Raw genomic sequence first — 15368 nt, forward strand, 5'->3', positions numbered from 1 at the left:
GATCTGGGTAACCTCCATCTTCCCTCCAGGTGTGGCCTTGCCTAGTAAGAACCACACAGCTGCCCTGGCTGGTGTGGCTCAGTTGGTTGAGTGTCAGTCCCATACACCAAAAGGTGGTGTTGTGCTGGGCTGCATATTTGGCGCTTCGGCCAGACAGGGGTGCGCTGTGCTGTCTGTTCCTAAAGCACATAGATAGGAAGGTACTGACATCAGGCCAGGCCTCGAGATAGGGTCTCATGGCCCCTTCCCAGCACCCAGGCCTTCTTTCTCAGAAGGCCCGGAAGTCTCATTCCAAATTTGGGAGACAAAGGACTGGAAAAAGTATAAATAAACAGAGTTTCCTCCATATTGGGGAGCCCAGAATTTGAAAGACACATTTTTGAAGTATGGAAGTGTCCGAGGTCTCGGGAGGTTGTGGGCGCTTGGTGGCGAAGCGGCTCATCGGTGCCCCGGGCTGCCTGCCTTCCTGCAGCGCGGCCGCAGGGCCATGCTGGCTTCGCGTGTGGCGCGGGGCCTGTAGGGTGCCCTGCGCGGGGCCACATGGGAGTGTGGGGCGCTCCCTCAGGGCCCTGCTGCCGCCCGCACCCATCTGCCTGGGCTGCCTGGCGGAGCGCTGGTGGCTGCGCCCGGCCGCGCTCGGCCTGGGGCTGCCTGTGGCCCGCGGGGCCACTGCTCAGGCGCGGGGAAGGTGACCCCCGAGCCCCCAGCCAGAGAGGGTGCTGCCGCAGAGGCCCCGGGCGGCCCATGGGGTCCAGCGAGTGCCACCAGCCTGTATGAAAACCCATGGACAATACCAGATATGTTGTCAATGACGAGAATTGGCTTGGCTCCAGTTTTGGGCTATTTGATCATTGAAGAAGATTTTCATGTGGCACTAGGAGTTTTTGCTTTAGCTGGGCTAACTGATTTGTTGGATGGATTAATGGCTCGAAACTGGGCCAGTCAAAAATCAGCTTTGGGAAGTGCTCTTGATCCACTTGGGGATAAAATACTTATCAGTATCATATGTCAGCTTGACCTATGCAGATCTTATTCCAGTTCCACTTACTTATATGATAATTTCAAGAAATATAATGTTGATTGTTGCTGTTTTTTATGTCAGATATCAAACTCTTCCAGAACCACGAACACTTTCTAAGTATTTCAATCCTTGCTATGCTACTGCTAGGTTAAAACCAACCTTCATCAGCAAGGTAAACACAGCAGTCCAGTTAATGTTGATAGCAGCTTCTTCGGCAGCTCCAGTTTTCAATTATGCTCACGGCTTTTATCTTCCGATACTGTGGTGTTTTACAGCTGTCACCACAGTTGCATCAGCTTACAGTTATTATCATTACGGTCGGAAAACTGTTCAGATGAAGGTCATCCGCCATCATTATCAAGGAAGCAATATACATCATTGGCAGCAGGGCCAGTGGAAATGTACTGGAGTCTCCCTACTTTGAAAAAGGACTTGTCAGATCAAACCACGTCATCAGTATTTAATGTGCATTGAAAATAAGCTTGATCATGGGCATATGCAGAATTTCCAATGTATTTTTAAATACAAATAAAACTATCATTTAGAATTTTTTATCTTAGGTTTCTTGATTAACTTATAAGGAATCAATTCCAATTATTGTCAGTCAATGTTTAATATTTTTTTTAAAAAGTAGTGTCCAGGGCATGGAAACTGGAGATTTGCCACTTGTCTTTAATAGAACTTATATCGCTCACAATGCATTGGGGGAATTTCCTAGATTTAAATATATGTAGCCTACACAAGGTGGCTATACAACTTTAAGTTGAATTTGATCAGTATGTATATTAACAGTTAATGTGGTTAATATTTGATCATTTAGGCTAATGACAATAAAGGCACCTTAGTTGTAGATGAAGTAAACTTGTAAAGAGATTATAAAGATCAAAATAGAAGGTATTGAAGTTCATGTCCAGTAGTCTTCCAACCTCTCAGGTGCCTAATAGTTTATCAGGATAGCAAGTAACAGAAGTAGTTGGAATAATAAAACATATCCATGAGCCTACACCCTCCAAGAGGCAGTGAATTATAGCATGCCTCCCCACTGTATTTCTAACATGGCAGTGTTTGTATGATATTGGAATCTGTACTCATATGTTGTGTATATAATATAAAACTGTATTTTTTAAACTTTGGGGAATATTCTTTTGTTAAGATGTTAAAGGAATAAAAAAGCTGGAAAACAGTAAACAAAAAAAAAAAAAAAAGAAAAGAAAGAAAGACATTTTTCTTTGGGCCTCCACAGAATGTAGCTAATAAAATGTAACTCCTGTAGTCTGCACTGCAGTGCAGCTCTTGCTTCAGCAGACTGCTGTAACTATGGTCGCTGGCCAGTTCAATAAATCCTCGCTTGCTGTTTAAGACCTAATTGGAGTCGGTGGTCTTATTCTCGCGAATGTTGGTCCACAACAGTGTGTTCCATTCCTGGTCGAGGCACCTACCCAAATTGTGGATTTGGTCCCACTTGGGGTACGTGCAAGAGGCAGCCGATAGATGTTTCTCTCTCACACTGATGCTTCTCTCTCTCTCTCTCTCTCTCTCTCTCTCTCTCTCTCTCTCTCTCTCTCATCAATAAAAACATATCGTCAGGTGAGGATTAAAAACGAAACAAAAAAAAGAACAATATAGCTCACAAGTTTTGACAGCTGATGAGTAAAGATCCCAGTAGCCCGAGGGATCTCCTGCAACAGGGTCTGCGCCTCGCCCAGCCCTCCCAAGGACCTCTTTGCTCCCCGGACCCCACCTTCTCCAGTCTCTCCAACTCCAGCAGGTTGGCCTCCCTGGTGTGTGCAGCCTCCATGCCCGGAACTGACCTCTTTGGCCTGGAGCCCCTGGCCCTGCTGGCTCCCGGCCTCCTGCCCCAACATTGGAGACCTCGAGCTGCAGATACCCACAGACTCTTGGGCTCCCGAATCTTAAAGCCGGAAATGGGAGTGAGCCCTGAAGACGGGCCTGGAGGCAGCGAGGAGCAACTTCTGCCCAGACCCAGCGTGCATGCCCCTGCTCAACCCCCAGCGGCTTCCACAAACGCAAGAGTCCAGCCAAATCCCGGACACTGGGGCTGGCGCTCCTGCCACGGGGGCCTGGGCAGTCACCCAGAAAATTCCGGTGGGGCAGATTGGAGTCCTGAATGATCCAGGTCACAGTCTTGTCCGCTCTAAGGCCTCTGCTAATCCCGCAGCCTGGAGCAATCGCCCAACCTGGGCCCTGAGCTCAGAAGTTTAAGGATCTAACAAACTGCTAAGGAATTTGACTGAGTAAAATTTATATCTATTCATTTTTTGTTGTCTTATTCCATTGGCTCAGACTTAGAGTAAAATAGTAAATTCCAGGTGGGAAAGCAGGTCTTTGTGTCTTATTTTTCACCTTAATTGATTTATTATTTCAACCTATATTTATTGAGTGCCTGCTACATGCCAGGCACATCACTAAGCATGCAATAAAGCAAAACAGGAGGTTATTGTCATATCGAATTGCATTAAATTCTGAAAAATTCACAAAATATGATAATACATTGAATGACTTCAGACATGTTCAAAAACTGTTTTCTGAAGTTATAAAAGCCCCTCTTTTTTATTAAATTAGTTTAGTTAAGTCATTTGCAATGATTAATTTTACATATGAATTTTTTTATATTTCTCCAAAAATAATACTTTCTAGTGAAATTGCATCAATAATCAGAACTTTGTCTAATCATTAATATCAAAGTCATTTCAAAATCAATAACACAATTGAGAAAAGAACAATTTATCTTATTCAGGAATTTCTACCCAGATAAAAAATGACCATAGCCCTATCTCCTATGTTAGTGGGAAAATGTGAACAATAGAGCGATTAAATCAAAAATAAAATAAAATGCCAATATTTTAAATATATATGCAAAACAGAAAACTTCTCTACTGCACAAAAATAAAATCATTAGTAAAGTCATAGTAGGAGCAACCCATGATTCAATAGAAGGTTAGCAGGAGGCAGTGGTGTGCTGGCAAATGTTTTATAACTAACTTTTGAGAGAAAATAATCAGCAAACCTTGATTTGTAGTTTGTCAGTTTCCCACTGTGTGAGTACTCCCCCTGTGGCTGGTTTGAGGCTACCACCATGACACTGCTGGCTGTGGAAAGGCGGGGGGCGGGGGGGATTGATAAATTGGACTTCATTAAAGTTAAAAACTTCTGCTGTGTGAAAGACACAAGCCACAGACTACCAGGAAGTGTTTGCAAAAGCACATCTTTGTCAAAGGACTTGCATCCAAAATATACAAAGAACTCCCCTCAAACTCAACAATAAGGAATTAGGCAAAAGATTTGAGCAGACACCTCGCCAAAGAAGATGTATAGATGGGAAAAAAAAAGTTGAGAAGATGCTCCACACCATATGTCATCAGGGACTTGCGAATGAAAACAACCACTATACACTATTTGGGTGGCTAAAATCCAAAACACCGACAACACCAAATGCTGGCAAAGATACGGAGCAACAGGAATTCTCATACCTTGGGAGTGCAAAATGGTGCAGCCATTGGAAGATGTCTGGCAGTTTCTTACAAAGCTAAGTAGAATCTTACCATCCCACCCAGCAATTGGACTCCTGGGTATTTACTCAACAGAGATGAGAAGTTACATGTGCATGAAAACCTGCCCTTGAATGTTTATAGCAGCTTTATTTATAACCATGCCAAACTGGAGGCAACCAACTTGTCTTTCACTAGGTGAATGGATACACACACTGTGGCACATCCATATAGTGAGATGTTATTCGGTGACAAAAAGACATGAGCTATCGAGCCAAAGACAGATACCGAGGAACCTTAAATGCGTAGTCCTACATGAAAGAATCCAATCTGAAAAGTCTACATACTATGTGATTCCAAAATATGACATTCTGGAAAAATGTCTCAGACATCTGGACCCCAGCATCTGGTGCCCGAACAGGGACCCTTAGGTAAGTCCCCCCGTACTTGGGACGGATAGGACTGCACCGTAGGGTGCTGTAGGCCCCCCTTTAGAGGATAAGTAAGGTAAGAGGGTGGTTAGTACAGAACTTAGGTTGACAAGATAGGTCATACATGTCTGCAAAACCATGGAGACAGTAAAAAGATCATTGGTTGCCAGCAGCATGGGGTTGAGGGGGGTTGGAGCAGAGAACTAGGTGCAGCCCAGGAGAATTTTAGGGCAGTGAAACTGTTCCGTAAGATACAGTGATGGTGGATACATGACATCATTCATTTGTCAAAACCCATAAACGAAGTGTCCCTCTTAATGTAAACTATGGAATTTAGTTAATAATAATGTATCAATATTAACTCCTTTATTGCAAGAAGTGTACCACACTAATGCAAGATGTTTATAACAGGGGTAACTGTGTGTGTCCTGATTGGGAGGAAAATATATGGGATTTCTGAACTATTCTTCTGTAAATATAAAACTGTTCCCAAAACCCCAAAGCCTATTAATTAAAAAAACAAACAAACATTGTTGCAATAGTGCTTTCACGTGATTAGCTATATTCTTGATTATGATGCAAGCTGGGTACCCCAGGACGCTGAGCCCAGCTAGAACACCTTCTTCCCGCACCTCAGAGCCTATTTCCTGTCTGACTGGCTCTCATGCTCTAGGGCAGTGCTTCTCAAATCTTCCCGAGCCTACAAGTCACCCTGGGATCTTGTTAAGATGCAGATTGTAACCCACACATCTGGTTTGAGTCCTCATTTTTTTTTATGTATTTCTAACACATTCCCTGGTGATCCCAGTGCTGCTGGTATGTGGTCCAGACTCATGGTGTAGCAAGAGGCGCAAACAGACACACAAGACCAGGTGTCCCAGTCCCCACCTTCTGTGATCTCTTATCTAAATGAGGAAGAAATTGCCGGAAGCCAGTCCATCCTTGCTGCTTGACACAATTGCAGGAAAGAAACATCTGCACAGCATATGTTTCAAGGGACCTGGTGTATATAGCATACTGTTCTTAATATGTTTACTCCCCTTAGTGCTATGTGTTATAACCAAGGTCACCTCTCTGAGAAAGGTTGTTTTCCCAGGTAGGGATTTTTCCCTGAAGTTAGGGAGGAGAAAAAACCCCTTAACTAAGTGCCAGGCAGGTAGTTAATCACTTTAACTATGAACAATCATGCTTAAGCTACATAATCTTTACTCCCTGGAACGGAGATAAGAAACGCCCTAACCTTTGCAATAGAAATTGACAGGATTAAAATCAACTGGTATAAATACAGATGTAATAAGACAATAAACACCAGAACTTCCCTGGAGATCCTGACCAGAACTTGGCTAGAGATCCTGGCTAGGCTGCTGATCAACTGAATGCTGTCTCTGTGTCATTCCTTCTTCGCTGACTCCGTCCACACCATTGGGTACCCCTGGAACTGCTGTGGTTGGACCCCAGCCTCTGGCGCCCGAACAGGGACCCTTAGGTAAGTCCCCCCGTACTTGGGATGGATAGGACTGCACCGTAGGGTGCTGTAGGCCCCCCTTTAGAGGATAAGTAAGGTAAGAGGGTGGTTAGTACAGAACTTAGATTGACAAGATGGGTCATACTGAGTCTAAAGAAAAAAGACTCTGTATTAATCTTTTAACGCATATGCTTGCTAGCAGAGGAGTTAAGGTTACTCCCAGTCAGACAGAAACTTTTATACAAGACGTATGTTCATGGCTTCCTGCAGATGGAACTGTTAATTTAGAAACTTGGACTAAAGTAGGAGAGCAATTAAAGAATTATTACAGCTACGATGGATCTGAGATTGTCCCGGCAGATACCTTTTCCCTCTGGAATTCAATTCGTGACACCTTGACACCAGAGGCAGAAACAGTTGAACTTTCTCAAACTTTAAATAGTCCCTCGGCTCCACCTAAAGAGGACACATCATTATTGTCTCCAGCTCAATCTAAGAGCAATTTAGCTATGCCTACTGATCGGAAGGAGAATAAATATCATAAACATGACCATTGGTCCTTTCCAGTCAGTAGAGAGGAGAGAGGCCCCCCCATTCAAAACAGGCTCCCTAAATTAGAAAGGAAGCCTAAACCAGGTCCTGCGGCTCCTCTGAGCTCCATGTCTAAATTTCAAAGGGCGATAAGAGAAGCTGAAGCTAATGGAGATCTTGAATTCTCACTCTGCTTCCCAGTTGCATATGAGAATGAGTTTGTTGAGGACGAAAACCCCACCTGGGAGTCTATACCTTACAAAGTACTAAAAGAATTAAAATTGGCCTGCTCTAAATATGGACCTCTAGCTCCTTACACAGAAACCTTGGTAGCAACCCTAGCCAGTAAATGGATGACTCCTTATGATTGGTCACAGGTTTGTAAAGCCTGTCTCTCAGGAGGCGATCACTTATTATGGAAAACTGAATATGATGATCTTGCTAAGAGAGCTGTAGCCACTAGCAAAAATTCCAGAGGAGGAATAACCCTAGACATGATATTAGGAGAAGGTGATTTTAACACAGCTCAGGAGCAAATGTATATGCCCAAAGAGGCACTTATTAAAGTCACCAGTTGTGCAGTAAATGCCTGGAAATTCCTACCTTATACAGTAGGAAAAACAACCACCCTTACAGAGGTTAAACAGAAGGCTGAGGAACCATATCAGGATTTCCTTTCTCGCCTCATACAGGCAGTCAAGAGAGTAATCAATAACAAAGAGGCAGCCGATATCCTAATTAAACAACTGGCTTTTGAAAATGCTAATAATACCTGTCAGGCTTTCTTAAGGCCGATTCGCAGAACGGGAACTCTAAATGACTTTATTAAACAGTGTGCTGATGTAAGTCCAGCATTTATACAGGGTGTAGCTATGGCTGCAGCTCTCAAAGGGGAGACATACCCTCAATATGTACAGGGCATAGGACAAGCCAGCAATAATACAGGTAATAAAAGAAATATGAACTGCTACTCTTGTGGCTTACCTGGGCACTTTAGCAGAGAATGCCCAAATAAAAATAATAATACTCAAGCCAGATGGCAAGCTCCTCGACAGCCTGGAAATACATGTGGGAATAATATTAATCCTCCAAAAACTATTTGTCCCCGATGTCAGAAAGGATTCCATTGGGCAAAGGAATTTAGATCAAAATACCATAAAAATGGTCGGCCTTTAAACTCTACAAACCGCTCCCAAGAAGGTTATATCCCATCACCTCAATTGGGAAACTTGAGAGGGGGCCAGCCTCAGGCCCCTGCAATAATAGGGGCATCAACCCTCAACCCCTCTGCAAATTTCAATCAGTCAGTGACCTCTTCAGGGCAACTCCAGGCAGTGCAGGATTGGACCTCCATTCAACCACCCACTCACTACTAACCCCAGACTCAACAGTAGCAGCCATTCCTACAGGAGTGTCTGGGCCGCTGCCTGAGGGAACTGTAGGCTTAATATTAGGACTGAGCTCCACCTCGTTACAGGAGATCTTAGTCATCCCAGGAGTTGTTGATGCAGACTACACAGGAGAAATACAGATTTTACTCTCCCCACCCACCACAACTATACAGATTCAGCCCGACCAGAGAATTGCCCAATTACTCCTGTTACCAATACATAAAATAGGGACAGCTATTACCCAGGAAGCCAGAAGGGCCAGAGGCTTTGGATCTAGTGATGCAGCATTTTGGATAGAAGAAATCCATGCTGCTAGACCAGGGGTGGGCAAACTTTTTGACTCGAGGGCCACAATGGGTTCTTAAACTGAACCAGAGGGCCGGAACAAAAGCATGGATGGAGTGTTTGTGTGAACTAATATAAATTCAAAGTAAACATCATTCCATAAAAGGGTATGGTCTTTTTTTTCAATAGTTTTATTCCTTTCAAATGGGCCGGATCCGGCCCGCGGGCCGTAGTTTGCCCACAGCTGTGCTAGACCTACAAAAATTTTACAAATTCAGGGAAAACCAATTGAAGGTCTGTTGGATACAGGAGCAGATGTTTCCTGCATAGCAGGGAAGGATTGGCCCTCTTCATGGCCCACGCACACCACCTCCACTTCCTTAGTAGGACTAGGCAAGGCATCTAATGTAAAAAAGAGTTCTTAGATTTTAACTTGGGCTGATGAAGATCAACATTCAGGAACATTCTGTCCCTATGTAATTATAACTATCCCCTTTACACTATGGGGAAGAGATATCTTGTCTCAAATGGGAGTTCTATTATATAGCCCCAGTGATAGAGTAACATCACAGATGCTAGACACGGGATTTAATCCAGAAAAGGGATTAGGAAAAGAAAGTAATACCTCACACTCCTCGACAGGATTTATAATTGGGGCCATTGCCCTTAGGACTGCTGATCCCATAGTCTGGAAATCATCACAACCAGTATGGGTTGAGCAATGGCCCTTAACCTCTGAGAAAATATCAGCAGCCCGACAATTAATTGATCAGCAATTAGCAGAGGGACATATAGAGTCATCAAATAGTCCCTGGAACACACCCATATTTGTAATAAGAAAGAAATCAGGCAAGTGGAGACTTTTGCAAGATCTTAGAGCCATAAATGCCACCATGGAAGATATGGGCTCCTCACAACCTGGATTGCCCTCCCCAGTGGCAATTCCACAGGAGTATTGTGTTGTTGTTATTGACTTACAGGATTGTTTTTCCACTATACCGCTTCACCCGGCTGATTGTCAAAGATTTGCATTCAGCATACCATCAGAAAACTTTAAACAGCCTTATCAGAGGTATCAATGGAAGGTTCTCCCACAAGGGATGAAAAATAGTCCTACATTATGTCAAAAGTTTGTAGATCAGGCTTTGCAAGTTATTAGAAAGAAATTTTCAGATCTATATCTTATTCATTATATGGATGATATTTTACTAGCTCATAAAGATCGGGCTACTTTACAGGAAATTCTTACTCAAACCGTCCTTGCTTTAGAAGAACATGGTCTAAAAATAGCCCTGGAAAAGATTCAGACTGAACCTTCTTTTTCCTACTTAGGCAGAATATTACATACCTCTACTATCACCCATCAGCCTTTACAATTAAGAAAAGATCATTTAAACACATTGAATGATTATCAGAAACTATTAGGTGATATCAACTGGGTCAGGTCATATCTAAAAATAACCACTCTTGACTTAAAACCTCTATTTGACATTTTAAAGGGAGATTCTAACCCTAAGTCTCCCCGACAATTAACTGTAGAAGGAGAAAAGGCTATAGCAAAAATAGAGCAGGCCATCAATAAACAGCAACTACAGTATCTAGATTATTCCAAATCTTGGGCCTTAATTATTCTAGCCACTAAATATACTCCTACAGGATGCTTATGGCAGAAGGACCATTAGAATGGATACATTTACCTGTCACTCCGAGGTAGATTGTACCATCCTATCCCTCCCTAGTGGCCACTCTCATTATCAAAGGTAGACAACGCAGTATCGAACTCTTTACAAGAGAAGTTACTGAGATAATAATACCTTATAAAAGAGAACAATTAGACACACTATTACAATTTGAAGAAGAGTGGCAAATAGCTATAGGTAACTTCCCAGGACAAATTTTACATCATTTGCCAAGATCACCTATATTGCAATTTCTCTCCCTACATCTGTTTATATTGCCTATTAAATGTTCAAAAGAGCCATTATCACCTCCTGCCTCCTTAGTATTCACAGATGCTTCCTCTAATGGTAGGGTGGTAACAATCATTGACTCAATAACTCATGTTCAACAAACCCTAGAGACGTCAGCCCAGAGAACAGAGCTTTTGGCAGTCATTTATGCTTTTGAACAATTGCAACAGGTTCCCTTTAACTTGTACACTGACTCTCAATATCAAAGGTAGACGACGTTAAATTATTTCCTCATATTGAGACCGCCTCTCTCCCACAAGGAAGAACAGCCATTTTCTCTTTGTTAACTCAGCTACAGACTTACATTCATAAACGAGAAAAGGCTTTCTATATCGGACATATTAGAGCTCATTCCTGCCTACCAGGACCCTTAAGCGAAGGAAATTATCAGGCGGATTTACTAACTCTCCCAGTAGTTTATACAGCTCTTGAAGAAGCCCGGCGGTCTCATGCCATTCACCCTCAAAATGCTTCTGCTCTCCGTCTATATTATCGCATATCTAGAGAAGCTGCTCGAAGTATTGTGCGTGACTGCAGCCATTGTCCTACTCATTTTCCTAGCCCTGCTACTGGAGTTAATCCAAGAGGACTTAGACCCTGTGCCTTATGGCAGATGGATATTACTCATGTCCCATCTGTTGGCAAACTTTGCTATGTGCATGTTTGTATTGATACTTTTTCTCATTTTATCCTTGCTTCTGCACGTACAGGAGAAGCCTTTAAAGATGTAAGTCAACATTTATTCCAATGTTTTTCCTACCTAGGAATACCAAGGGCACTTAAAACAGACAATGGGCCTGCCTGTACCTCTAGAGCTTTTAAAAACTTATGCTCTACATTTGGCATCGCACATACTACAGGAATACCCTACAATCCTCAAGGCCAAGCAATAGTAGAAAGGGCTCTAACCAAACTTTAAAAGCACAAATTAAAAAATTACAAGAAAATGAGTTTAAATATTCCTCTCCTCATCATGTTCTACAACATACTCTATTTGTAATTAATATACTAAATGTAGATTCTGAGGGAAATTCCCCGATGTACAGGCATTGGAACCCTGATCTAACTAAACCTGAAGCCGTCGTCAAATGGAGAGACTTGCTTACAGGAGCCTGGAAGGGACCTGATGTACTTTTAACCTGGGGGAGAGGATATGCTTGTATATTTCCACAGGACACAGACTCACCTGTGTGGATTCCAGACCGTCTAGTCCAGGGGTGGGCAAACTTTTTGACTCGAGGGCCACAATGGGTTCTTAAACTGGACTGGAGGGCCGGAACAAAAGCATGGATGGAGTGTTTGTGTGAACTAATATAAATTCAAAGTAAACATCATTACATAAAAGGGTACAGTCTTTTTTTTTTTTTTTTTAGTTTTATTCATTTCAAACGAGCCGGATCCGGCCCACAGGCTGTAGTTTGCTCACGGCTAGTCTAGTCCGACCTTATGTCTCACCGCCCTCCATCTCCGCCTCACCATAGCACACCTGACCAGTGCCCATCTGCAGCAGATGTGCAGCCCTGAGCTGGAACAATCTGTCCATTGGGAGGATCACATGTGCCTCCTTTTTGTCTTTCCACATGTCCCAGCTTTGCCCCACATCTCTTTTCCTTTTTCCTTTTTTTTTAAATCTAACTACTTGTTTGCTGGTTCTTTGGCCTTTCTCTTTCTTTTCTGAACACAGCCTTTTCTAGAATCTCCCTACCCTACTGTTCCAGGAAGGGCACCTCCCTTTTCTGCCATGACTAGGGGGTGTCTGGTATATGCCCCATACATGGAGTTGTCTTGTGCCAAGAGCCTAACATCCTGGGCTGAGAAAGCCCTGTTCCAGGACTCTCCTTTGTCCTGTATTGGCCCCTCTTATCCTTGTGTCAAGAGGGACCCTACTCTTACAATCCAGTTGCCCATAGCTGTTGCCTGAGCTCTGTGTTCATGCTGAGATTGAAGCCTCATGGTGGCTGGTACCATGGATCTGTCTCTCACCCAATGGCGTGAGCTGGGCCCTCCCTGGAGAAGAAACCTGGGTTCCCCAAGATATGTGATCAATACCAGGGCCCCACCAGCAGGCAGGGGATCCCAAGGCAGTTGCTGGGCGTGGAGGCCACGGGGGCATAGGCTACCAAGGAGACAGAACTGAACCTCACATCACCCTTCTTGGCCCTGGAGGATGGCTGGTTAGTCAAAGACGGGTAAGATTCCTCAGGGATGAACGACCTAAGACAGGCACAGTCGCAGAGGGGCCGGCAGGAGAGAACTTGGGGGTCAACAGAGGTGGGGTACAGATCCTCACCCCCCCAACTCTGCAGGGGCTTGAACACTTGCCCCTTCTGAGAGAGGTCTCCTGCCCCCATGGATGCTTCCTGCTTCCCACGTCCAGCTCAGATCGGGACCCAGATAACAGAAAGAGACTTGGCCCAGCTCAGATTGGGACCCAGGTAAAGCCAGAGACCGGCTGACAGCCACTGCCCTCTCACTGCAACAGGACTTGTTTCCCATTTCTACCTTGGACCACAGGGAAAGGGGCAGCTGAAGGAAAGGGCTGTGTCAGGATGCTGCCTTCTTCCCTTTCTTCTCCCTCTTTTTTCTAAACACTTCCATGCCTTGTAGTTCTTTTGCTTTCTCTTCTTTTTCTCTCTACTACCCTCCATTTTCCATATCAGCTGACTCAGAGGGCAGAGCTTACTCCTCCTCAGGCACCAACACCACCATCAAGCACAGCCCTGATGGACCCTTTGATGCAGCCCTTCAACTCACTGATGCTTCAGGAAGACCGTCGCCAGAGACGCCGACCGCTAGCCAGACCAACAAAGACAACCAAACCACCGACTTGAGGCCAGCTGAAATCCCTTGACTGAAGAGGCCAGCAACCTTTTACAGGAACGGGGCTCCTTGTGCGCTCCATCCACTAGGTTTATACTATGCTTATTGTCATTGCTTGCCAGTCTTCTTCCGAGACTTAATCGGCCCAATCTGAGAGGTGGCCACTGATTTGCATGCGTTATCATTTAAAAAATAAAAAAGGGGGAATTTGCCGGAATCCGGTCCATCCTTGCTGCTTGACACAGTCGCTGCAGGAAAGAAACATCTGCACAGCATATGTTTCAAGGGACCTGGCCTATATAGCATACTGTTCTTAATATGTTTGCTCCCCTTAACGCTATGTGTTTTAACCAAGGTCACCTCTCCGAGAAAGGTTGTTTCCCCAGGTAGGGATTTTTCCCTGAAGTTAAGGAGGGGATAAAACCCCTTAACTAAGTGCCAGGCAGGTAGTTAATCACTTTAACTACAAACAATCATGCTTAAGCTACATAATCTTTACTCCCTGGAATGGAGATAAGAAACACCCTAACCTTTGGAATAGAAATTGACAGGATTAAAATCAACTGGTATAAATACAGATGTAACAAGACAATAAACACCAGAACTTCGCTGGAGATTGTGACCAGAACTTCGCTAGAGATCCTGGCTAGGCTGCTGATCAACTGAATGCTGTCTCTGTGTCATTCCTTCTTCGCCGACTCCGTCCACACCTTTGGGGACCCCTGGACCTGCTGGGGTTGGACCCCAGCAAGAAATATCTAATTCCATGACAATGCTAATCAATGCTTTCTGTATTTATTTTTTTAATCCATCTTTTTAAAATGTATGCTTTCGCTGTCCTTTCTTTCTGAATCACGTTCATTTTCTGTTTCCCAAGGCATTGAAACTGTTTGCTCAACTAAATGAGTCAACTGAGATTGGAAATTCATGTGTATGAATGCAAGTCAATGAAGGGTTAATAACAGCCCTAGCCATTTTGGCTCAGTGGATAGAGCATCAGCCTGCAGATCCAAGGGCCCCAGGTTCGATTCTGATCAAGGGCACGGACCTCAATTGCAGGCTCCTCCCCCGGACCCTGGTCAGGAAGCATGTTGGAGACAACCAATCCATGTGTTTCTCTCACATCGATTATTTCTCTCTGTCTTTCCCTCTCCCTTCCACTCCCTCTAAAAAGCCAACAGAAAAATATCCTCAGGTAAGAATTAAAAAAAAAAAAGGAGGTTAATAACACTCCATGGCATCTAAAAGGGCAACCAAATAATTGTGTTTGCACAAGCCCCTGTGTGGTGGACAGATTGGATACACAAATCCTAAAAGCCACAGGCACTCGGCACCTTATAAAACAGCAGTGGGCCGGCTCTTCCCCAAGTGCATTGTATGTCCCTGAGGCTGTGGCGGTCACTGCTGGGGTTGCCCAGACAATGGCTTCTTTGGAGCTAGTAAGGAGGTGCTTCTGGCTTGAAGGAGAGTTTTAAGCCAAGTGGCAAACACAGTGAGAGGGAGGTGGTTGATTGTACAAGTTCCCAGATAGCGGGGACCTGATGCAGAGGCTGGGGGGAGGGTGATGTCCCAGCTCCGCAGTGAATTCTCTGAGCCTCAGCTTCCTGGTCTGCAAATTCCATGATTGTGCTCCATCCGCACGAGGGGCCCTTCCCACTCTGCGTTCTTTGTTTTTATTCCAGGCACATTCACTCCCAGTCAGGGCCCGCCGTCCTTTCCCTGGGCAGGGGTTTCCACTTTCCAACTGCATTCCCCGCCACCCCCCCCCCCCCCCCCGTGCTCATCCCTCAGTGCTCCATGGAGCAGTGCTGAGATGAGGCGCCAGCCTTCCGCTGCCTGGCGTCATGTCTCAAAGCCAAGGGGAAGTCCAGTTCCGGGCCCAGTGGCCTCGCCTAGAAAGGCTGGGTACCCCAGGGCGCTGAGCCCTGCTAGAACACCTTCTTCC

The 15368-nt window shown here is 44.6% G+C and overlaps 1 pseudogene across 1 annotated transcript in view; it reads left to right on the forward strand.

The window, feature by feature from the left end:
• Positions 1–487: 487 nt before the first annotated feature.
• LOC308515609 (cardiolipin synthase (CMP-forming)-like) overlaps positions 488–15368 on the forward strand; it is a 28147-nt pseudogene continuing 13266 nt past the window's right edge. The window contains exon 1 of the transcript in view: positions 488–1422. The product of the transcript in view is annotated as a cardiolipin synthase (CMP-forming)-like (transcript). The remainder of the gene's footprint in view (positions 1423–15368) is intronic.

Source organism: Myotis nattereri (genome assembly GCF_964212035.1).
Source record: "Myotis nattereri genome assembly, chromosome: 3".
In the NCBI taxonomy this organism is placed as follows: Eukaryota; Metazoa; Chordata; class Mammalia; order Chiroptera; family Vespertilionidae; genus Myotis; species Myotis nattereri.